General features: G+C 45.6%; 1 pseudogene; it reads left to right on the top strand.

The window, feature by feature from the left end:
- The first annotated feature begins 3,188 nt into the window (after nucleotides 1–3,188).
- On the top strand, nucleotides 3,189–9,353 carry LOC101520347 (AP-1 complex subunit mu-2-like; annotated as a pseudogene).
- Nucleotides 9,354–9,734: the final 381 nt, after the last annotated feature.

The raw sequence follows: 9,734 nt of genomic DNA, 5'->3' as shown, positions 1-9,734 counted from the left end.
CTCAGCTAAGCATGACAATGAGAACTGAGTTGCCTAATACTGAGTCAGGTTTATTGCAACCAAACTAATTACGATATCTTTAAATTTCATGATATCTTTCATTTTCTGTATGAGAAAACTTAACCCATTTCAGTGACAAACACAAACTCTCAAATTCTGACCAAAACAAAGCAAAAACAAACACAAAGTCAAAAACTTAAATGCTAATGCAATTCCCTGAACAAAGTGGCTGAATATCCCCAGGTCCCAGCCCTGCCACTTGTTTAAGGTGTCATTGCCTGCAATAATTTTTTTCTTTTGCAAATTAATCTCTTACTAAAATTAGCAATGGTGCTACTATAAGTGAACGTGAGAAGGCATGTAGTTCTGCAGCAATATGGTGGTAGTCTCTACTGTCTGCAAAGATTTTTACAGAAAAGAGAAGGGTATTCCAGGAAAAAGGCAGGTAAACCAGACTAACTGAAATCTATACTTCTATCAGAAAATACACAGTAAAAGCAGGACAAACTTGCCCTTAGGAATAAGCCAATTAACTTTGCTAAGTAATACTCAATTGCTCACTAATTTTGAAGTACAGTTATATTATACTGATAATACCTTACGGATATTTCCATTGCTGGGATACTTAATAAGAATTATTGAATCTAAAGAAACATTCTATTGATTCATTTGCCTCATTAATACTGATAAAAGTCTGAAGTATTATGTTTAAAGTTTTTGTGTGTGTTTCTTTACCTTTGAATGCTTAATTAACGTAATTTGCTTGTATTATTTAAATACTGGTTATAATTTAAAAAATTTTATTTGCAAGCAGAAAGACACAGAAAAAGGGTAAGTAAAAGGGTAGAAAAGAACCAGGCAGAGATAATGAATGATACACGGTTCCTATATCCTGATTCAGTTCTCTCAAGAGCTAAGACTAGAAGGTGAAACCAAGAACCAGAAACTCCATCCAGGTTTGTCACACCAGTAGCAGGTACTAACATACTCTAGTTATAATCTGTTGCCTCACAGAGCGTACAATAGCAGGAAGCTTAATAAAAAGAAGACACTTGAACAAAACAGTTATTAACAGCACAAATCCTGAATATTAAAAATGCAAGTCATGTGTACAAGCATACTTTCAGAATAATGTTTTAAAATAAAAAGGCAAAAGTACTCATTTTCTCATTGTAATTCCCTTGGTTCCTTTTTGTTAAGTACCAAGCATGGCAATATCAAGGTTAAATTGTTGTGGGAAAAATCGACTGATTTTGAACTAAATAAACCAGATGTTTGCTCAAGTTCATTGCTCTTGGTATTTTCAGACTTTTCATTATGTATTTTGGCGGGTGGATCTTCCTGTCCCATCAAATGCTATCATTGAAATTGAAATCTAATTATCTAAATACAAGATTACAATTCTTAAACAATGGGAATACATTATGATGTGTCTTTGATAAAGAGCCAGTGCTGCTGAATGTCTTGTGAGGTTTTTTTGTTGTTGTTGTTGTTTTGTTTTGTTTTGTCTTGAAGTAGGGTTGACTGTAATGCCCCAGGGTAGATTGAGACTCTGATACACACACAATAAAGTCTATATGATGTATGATTGGCACAGTTTCTGCAATAATATGATTTTACTACAAAAACCTTCCTGATGTCAACACAGAGCCAACAAGATGGCTGCGGTCACAGACCCCTGTGGCAACCTGTTGAGAGGAAGCCTCAGGAACAGGAGGCAAAGAGCTTCTTGTCCAGAGTGCATACACCCCCCCAGTGAGTTCTTGGAGGGGTTTACATGCTTCCCTTGATAGAAAGGTGAACATCTGTGCTCCATCTAGCCAGCTAACCGGGACAGACAGTGCTGCGTTTCCACTCCTCATTTCAATAGTGCTTTGATCAAGGTGCTTTGTTAGCTTCCCTTGAACAGGATGCTCACATACACAACCTAAGTTTGAGCTGTGTCTGAATTCATATTTTGTTAAGTGTATAACAACTGGAACTCTGGTTCCAGGGCAATAGCCTGGTGGCTAAATCCTCATTTTGCATCTGCCAGTATCCCATATGGGCACCATTTTATATCTGGCTACTCCCTGCTTGTGCCCTGGGAAAGCAGTGAAGGATGGCTCAGGGTCTTGAGATACTACACCCACATGGGAGACCCAAAAGAAGCTCCTGGCTCTTGATTTCCAGTTAGGTCAGCTGTGGCCATTGTGGCCACTGGGAAATAAACCTGTGGGCAGAAGATCTTTTTCTCTGTGTCTCCTTTTCTCTGTATATCTGCTTTTCCGATAAAAACAAATAAACTTTAAATAAGTAAATCTTAAAAAAAAAAATAAATAAGCAACTGGAACCCTGGAAGTAAACTTTGTCGGTTGCCATCAGAGCACTGTCTGCTTCATTAATTTTCAGCTGGTCCTCTCCAAGATTTGCACAATGCCTGGTCAATGGAGGTTGACATCTGGCATAGTTAGATTTTACTAAATAAGAATTCTGCTAAATAGCTGGGTGAGGACTGAAGTCCTAATTTCCCGAAGGAGAATTTGTTAAGTGGCTCATTTTCACCTTCTCTATTACTTTTCTTGTCTTCACTCACCTAGTTAGCAGTACTACTCACTTCTGAGAGCTTGTAAACAATCTGTGTCAGAATTGAAAGGATTATCATCACTTTTTCATCTTCCTTATCACTGTGAATCTAATGCTTCTGTGTCCCTGAGCCTGGTGGTCTCACCTTTGGCTTCATTTCCACATCAACTTGTTTGATTGCTTTGCTACTATTTTCTTTGTAAATGCAGAAATGCATCAATCAGTGAAAACTGCATTCTACTCAATTCCTGTCAGCATAAGAGAAGCAGCAGGTGTTAGGCGCTAGTATCTGCCTCAGACATCAAGGGAAAAAGCAATGAACAAGATACAGTACTTCTCTTCATGAGCTGAACATGCATAAGGAGAGTATTAGAAGATAAGATGTGATCCAGACTGGAAAGTGTAAGAGTGGAATCAAAAACTTCCATTGGAAATTCTCACGTCACGACAGCAACATCAGTGTCTGATAGAGAGATGCAGGTTTTAAAGTTTCGATTATTTATTTAACATGCCATTCGGTCCATCATGTTATTAAATTGTTAAATTATTACACTTGCCTAAGTGGAATCACTACTTAAAATGCATATTTCAGGCCGGAGCTCCCAAACCCCCCCGCCGCCACCATGTTGGTCTCAGCTGTCTTCATCCTGGACGTCAAGGGCAAGCCTCTGATTAGCTGCAGCTACAAGGATGACGTGCCCATGAGCGAGATCGACTATTTCATGCCCTTGCTCATGCAACATGAGAAAGAGGGCTCCCTGGCCCCACTGCTGAGCCACGGCTGGGTCCACTTCCTGTGGATCAAACACAGCAATGTGTACTTGGTGGCCACCACGCTGAGGAACGCCAACGCCTCGCTGGTGTATTCCTTCCTTGTTGGCAAAGCCCATGTCGCCACGTACCCCAAGCCGAGTGGAGGGACTAGGGTTACAACACAGACAATACGCAGAGAGACAACACAAGATAACATGCAGTACACCGAATGCCGATCGATGACAGATTGATCTTTATTGAAACTCCAGGCTTTCTTTTATACTCTGCTTAGCTCCTCCCAGTGTTTATCCAGTCCTCAAGTGGCCACCCTAAATCCTTCGAGTTCCTCCCAGTAGTGGCCACCCTAAATCCCTTGAGTTCCTCCCAGTGTTTATCCAATCCTCTAGTGGCCACCCTAAATCCCTTGAGTTTTATCCAATCCCCTGGCAGATAACTTGACAAATAGGAAGCAGGAACTTGCGGTTAAGCCAGTGGCTAGATGTATCAGGCCAAAATTGCCAATCCTGTTATGCTCTGAGAAACAAGCTAAGCTGTGGAGTTAATCCTTGGGAGACCGGGGCCTACATGTCCCCCTTTTTTTGTTTTTTTAATGGACGCCTGTCTTAGGTTGTCCAACAGTCAGTTGACACCTTACCCGTCATGGGGAACCCCACCTGGGGAATCCCTGTCTTAGGTTGGTCATCAGCGCTGCCAGATCTTACCCGTCTCTGGCTGCCCATCACACCATGTTCAACCAAACTTGAGCGCTAGGATTTTCCACAGCTAAATCCATCATGGTTTGTCAAATAATGACCTGCTCCCAGGCTTGTTGCCTGCATAGGCGGCAAAGAAGAGTAAACAGTACTGCAATCATGGCTATGACCATCAGCCCCATGGCCAAGATTCCGCTTTGTTCCTAAAACATCCATGCTGCCAGTTAAATGCCATTTCACAGGGGTAACACATATATGATGGTAAATCGGGGAGCAGCTGGAGATCTGCGTTTCCCATGGGCAGGATACCAGGAAGTTGCACCACTGCTGTCAGGGTCTCCTATCCTGCAAGAACATCATTAGGAGTGGGATCATGCTGAGTTGGAGCCAAGGAGATTTGCCGTGTAAGTCTCTTGGGAACCCATCTAGGTGTTTCTTCATCCTGGGGAAGAACACAAACGGAGCCTCGCCCCCACGTTAGTACTGGATCTGGTCCTCGCCATTTATTTGTGGCCAGATCTTTCCATTTTACTTGGCCTTTATTCTCATTAGCAGGGCGAAGCCAATGGCGCTCTGCAGGAGCTACATCATTAGTGACAGTTAAAAAATTTAACACACAGATGGCAGATGCCAGTAAGGAATGGGGTGAGCTGCAATGCTCAGCCACATCCCCCTTCTTTATTTTTCTAAATAAACTTTAAGGGTGCGGTTGGCACGTTCAACAATGGCTTGACCCTGAGGATTATAAGGTATGCCTGTTTTGTGAGTTATATTAAAATATAGGCAAAGGCCTGTAAACAATGGGTTTCTTTTAATTTCTCTCAAGCTGTTCCTTTACCAATTCAATTGCAGCCTCTAATTTTTAACCGTGTCACAGACTGGTTGGGGGTCACCTTGAAGATGTCTGCCCAAACCTTTTCCAGGAAAGTATCCCTGTCTATTAAGCATATTTGGCACAGGCTGAGAGGTCAATGCAACATTCATGGCACTCAACAAATCTCGTCCCCACAGATTGATAAGAATATGTGGTAAGACATACGGCTGGAAAACTCCTAAATTCCCCTCTTGATCCTTCCACCTTAACATCCTGGCGCTTTTCTGTGGCTGAGAAGTTCCTATCCCTTGGAGAACGGTTGGGGTGGCCTCTAATGGCCAGGAACTTGGCCACTGTGCCTGGGATATAACTGTACTATCAGCCCCGGTATCAAGTAAACCTGTGAATTTTCTCCCTTCTATCTCTAACTGTAAGGTGGGTCGGGTTTGCATGTCGGAGACCCAACATGCCAAGGGGCCAGAATGTCCAAATCCTCCTTGTCTATCTCTCTTAAGAATGGGGTTGTCAGTTGGAACCTTGGGGATCAAGATCAGCTGGGCAAATCTAGCTCCTGGTGGAATGATTATAGTGCCTTTGGCTGATTCTGCCATGACTTCTATCTCTGCGGGGGTATCCTCATCTATCACTCCTGGGAGTACTCTGATTCCATGCATAGTAGCACTACTTCTTCCTAGGATCAGACCCAAGGTATTCTTAGGTAAGGGGCCCCTGATTCCTGTTTTTATCCGTTGGGGTCCCAGGAGCAGGGTCAATACCTCTCCAGAGGTGGCACAGAGGTCCAATCCTGCGCTACCTGGTGTTGCTCTGAGGAGGGTTGAAATGTCGGTGTTCCTCGTCATGGGAGAGGGACTCTGAAAGGAGTCTGCGGTGTTCCGGAAGTTACAGGTGTCTGCTGGGCTCCGTACACCTGAGGTTGGGGGGCCCGGAGCAGGCCCCTGACCCCGTTTCCCAATAGGGGATTGCCTTGGGCATCATATCTGGACCTACAATCACTGCTCCAATGATAGCCTTTACGGCATCTTGGACAAAGATCTGGGGCCTGCAAGGATTGCGGGGGTGATCTTCGCGGAATTTTGGGGCACTGTTTTTTAAAATGTCCAGGCTGTCCACATCTGAAACAGGTTTTGGGAGGCGCCCTAGGGTGGGGCTGAGGGTGTTGAACAGCAACTGCTATCACTTGCCCAAGGGCATGGGTGGAGTCAATATGTCTGCAAATTTTGAGATAATCATGCAGAGACTTATCTCTGTGGGACCTGAGAGCATCCTGGCAATATTTATTAGCATTCTCAAAGGCTATATGCTTAATTACTGGCATTGCTGGTTCCACGTTACCAAAGATCTTAGTAGCAACCTGCATAATGCGGTCCACAAATTCTTGAAAAGGTTCTGTAGGGCCTTGCAAGACCTTGGAAAGTTGGTCTCCTGTATTAGCGTTAGGTAAGGCCTTCCAGGCTCCAAGGGCTGCATTTGCTATCTGAGCATAAACTCCTAGGTCATAATTAACTTGTTGTTGGATGCCCTCAAAAGGTCCAGTGCCAGTAAGCATTTCAAGGCTTCGATCTGCATGTCCCCCAGCCGCGTTCTGCTCAGCAAAAAATCTGCACCTATCTTGAAAATCCCCTCTCCATAGGAGAAAGTCGCCACCATCGAGAGCAGAGCGGCACAATTGCATCCAATCACTAGGAGTAAGATTCAAACTCGAAAAGGATTCTATGAGTGCAAGAGTAAAGGGTGCCTGGGCACCATAATCTTTAACAGCCTGCTTTACATTTTTGAGGTCTTTAAATTGAAGGGGCTGATGCTCCCGGCGAGGGGGACCTCCTCGAACTGGGACCTCTATTACAGGGAAGCATCGAACCCCACCCATCGGCTGATCAGTGAGGCCGTCACTCCATGGCCACGTGGGGTAATTATTGGGTGAATGGCCCGTGGCTTCCTCCTCAGGAGGAGCAGTAGGGGTCACAAAATTAGGGGCATATGGTGGTGGTCTTGAACTGGACAATTTGCCAGAGGAACGTGCACCTATTCCTGCTTTCTTTAACTTTCTTTTAATGGCCCTATTTTTCCGCTTTAAGAAAACCTTCTCTTTATCCTTAATTTTCCGCTTTAAGAAAACCTCCTCATCTCGTTTGTCCTCACTCTCTTATGAGGAAGAGGCCTTGTTCTCATCTGAAGAACAGGCTTCGGTCTCCTTTAAAGAAGAGACCTCACTCTCCTCTAAAGAAGAGGTCTCACTCCGGGTGGTCTCACTCGAGGCTGCCTCATTCCAGGCTTCCAAGGACCGTAAAACTTCCCACCCCTGGATTGCTTCAAAAGTAGTCTGTACTTCTCTTAACTGTCTCTCAACTTTCACTTTATCAGTAAATAATGAATCACGGACTAAGCGCCACAAAGAAAAGTTAACAATGGGGAAATTATCTGGGTCTTTTTGTAAACAGGATTGTAAATTGGCCTTAACCTGTTCCCAATCAGGAATATTCAAGTTGCCTGAAACAATAAACCAAGGACTGCTAGATTGAATGGTTTTAACAAAATTTCTAATAATTTTAAATTTAACTGGCATCCCCAGTTGATGTAGAAGTTCTTCAAGCTCGGTGGCCAATTTATCCCGGGAGAAGGCAGAACCCATTTTATCATCCTTTCCACCGGATAAATTAAACACCAAGACCTAACTATACTTCAAAATAAATCTAAAACCTAATTATACTTCTAAATAAATCAAAAACTTACAAAAGAAAATCTAAAACCTAGTTATATTTCAAAAAAAGTCTAAAACCTAACTGTATTTCAAAATAAAACTAAAACCTGACTATATTTCAAAATGAAACTCCCTCGCCTACCAGTTTAGGAGAGACTTACAATACGTCCCACTTACCTGAATCAGCTGGCCAGACTCCCGGGACGACCCTTCGTCGTATCCTCTCTTTCTCAATCTCGGTGGGACCTCCAGATGTTGGCAACGCCCATGTCGCCACGTACCCCAAGCCGAGCGGAGGGACTAGGGTTACAACACAGACAATACGCAGAGAGACAACACAAGATAACATGCAGTACACCGAATGCCGATCGATGACAGATTGATCTTTATTGAAACTCCAGGCTTTCTTTTATACTCTGCTTAGCTCCTCCCAGTGTTTATCCAGTCCTCAAGTGGCCACCCTAAATCCTTCGAGTTCCTCCCAGTAGTGGCCACCCTAAATCCCTTGAGTTCCTCCCAGTGTTTATCCAATCCTCTAGTGGCCACCCTAAATCCCTTGAGTTTTATCCAATCCCCTGGCAGATAACTTGACAAATAGGAAGCAGGAACTTGCGGTTAAGCCAGTGGCTAGATGTATCAGGCCAAAATTGCCAATCCTGTTATGCTCTGAGAAACAAGCTAAGCTGTGGAGTTAATCCTTGGGAGACTGGGGCCTGCACTTCCTTTATAAGACGGTGGAGGTCTTCGGCGAGTACTTCAAGGAGCTGGAGCAGGAACGCATTCGCGACAACTTCGTCATCGTCTAGGAGCTGCTGGATGAGCTCACGGACTTCGGCTTCTCGCAGACCATGGACAGCAAGATCCTGCAGGAGTACATCACGCAGCAGGGCAACAAGTTGGAGACGGGCAGGTCGCGGGTGCCACCTACCGTGACCAACGCCATGTCCTGGCGCTCCAAGGGCCTCAAGTACAAGAACAAGGTGTTCATAGACATCATCTAGTCGGTGAACCTCTGGTCAGCGCCAATGGGAGCGTGCTGCTCAGGGAGGTGGTGGGCAGCATCAAACTCAAGGTCTTCCTGTCGGGCATGCCTGAGCTGCGGCTGGGCCTCAACGACAGCGTGCTCTTCGAGCTCACTGGCCGCAGCAAGAACAAGTCGGTGGAGCTGGAGGACGTGAAGTTCCACCAGTGTGTGCGGCTCTCGCGCTTCGACAACGACCGCACCATCTCCTTCAACCCGCCCGATGGCGACTGCAAACTCATGTCCTACCGCCTCAACACGCAGGTGAAGCCGCTCATCTGGATCGAGTCTGTCATTGAGAATTTTTCCCACAGCCGCGTGGAAATCATAGTTAAGGCCAAGGGCCAGTTTAAGAAGCAGTCGGTGGCCAACAGCGTGGAGATCTCCGTGCCCGTGCCCAGCGACGCCGACTCCCCTAGCTTCAAGACCAGCGTGGGCAGCGCCAAGTGCGTGCCCGAGAAGAACGTGGTCATTTGGAGCATTAAATCCTTCCCGGTGAGCGGTGGGCACAGGGTGGCAAGGAGTATCTGATGCGAGCTCACTTCGGCCTGCCCAGCATGGAAAAGGAGGAGCTGGAAGGCCGACCTCCCATCGGGGTCGAGTTTGAGATCCCCTACTTCACGGTCTCCAGGATGCAGGTCCGATACATGAAAATCACTGAGAAGAGTGGGTACGAAGCTCTGCCCTCGGTACGCTACATCACCCAGAGTGGCGATTACCAACTTCGAACCAGCTAAAAGGGAGAGGATATCTGGGGCCCTTCCGCTCTGTGTCTCCCTAGGGGCCCCGACAGGGAGAGGGGTGTGTGTGTGGTTGTGTGTATCTGTGGCTCACATGTATGTGGGTCTGGGTACACAGACCTTCCCTACAGTCACGCACATGTTTGCTCTGTAGGTGTGCTTGCATGTTTGCAATGTGTCAGTGTGTACATGTATGTATGTATGTAGAGGTGTGTGTTGTGCATGTATGTGAGACACTAGCAACCCCTGGCCCCCTAGCCTGCCAAAGCCTGGGCTGGCCTGGGGAGAGAGGTGGACACCGCCCTGCCCTGCCTCATGGAGCTACTCTGTCCTCCCCCCCTTCCTGATTGTATATGAAGAAATTGAGGGGACCCGAAGCTCCCCCCTTCGTGAGTGCCTTCCTGAAATG

The sequence above is a fragment of the Ochotona princeps genome, chromosome 3, assembly GCF_030435755.1.
Source record: "Ochotona princeps isolate mOchPri1 chromosome 3, mOchPri1.hap1, whole genome shotgun sequence".
NCBI lineage: Eukaryota > Metazoa > Chordata > Mammalia > Lagomorpha > Ochotonidae > Ochotona > Ochotona princeps.
Note: the sequence above shows the minus strand (reverse complement) of the source record. Positions and strands in the feature narration are given on the sequence as shown.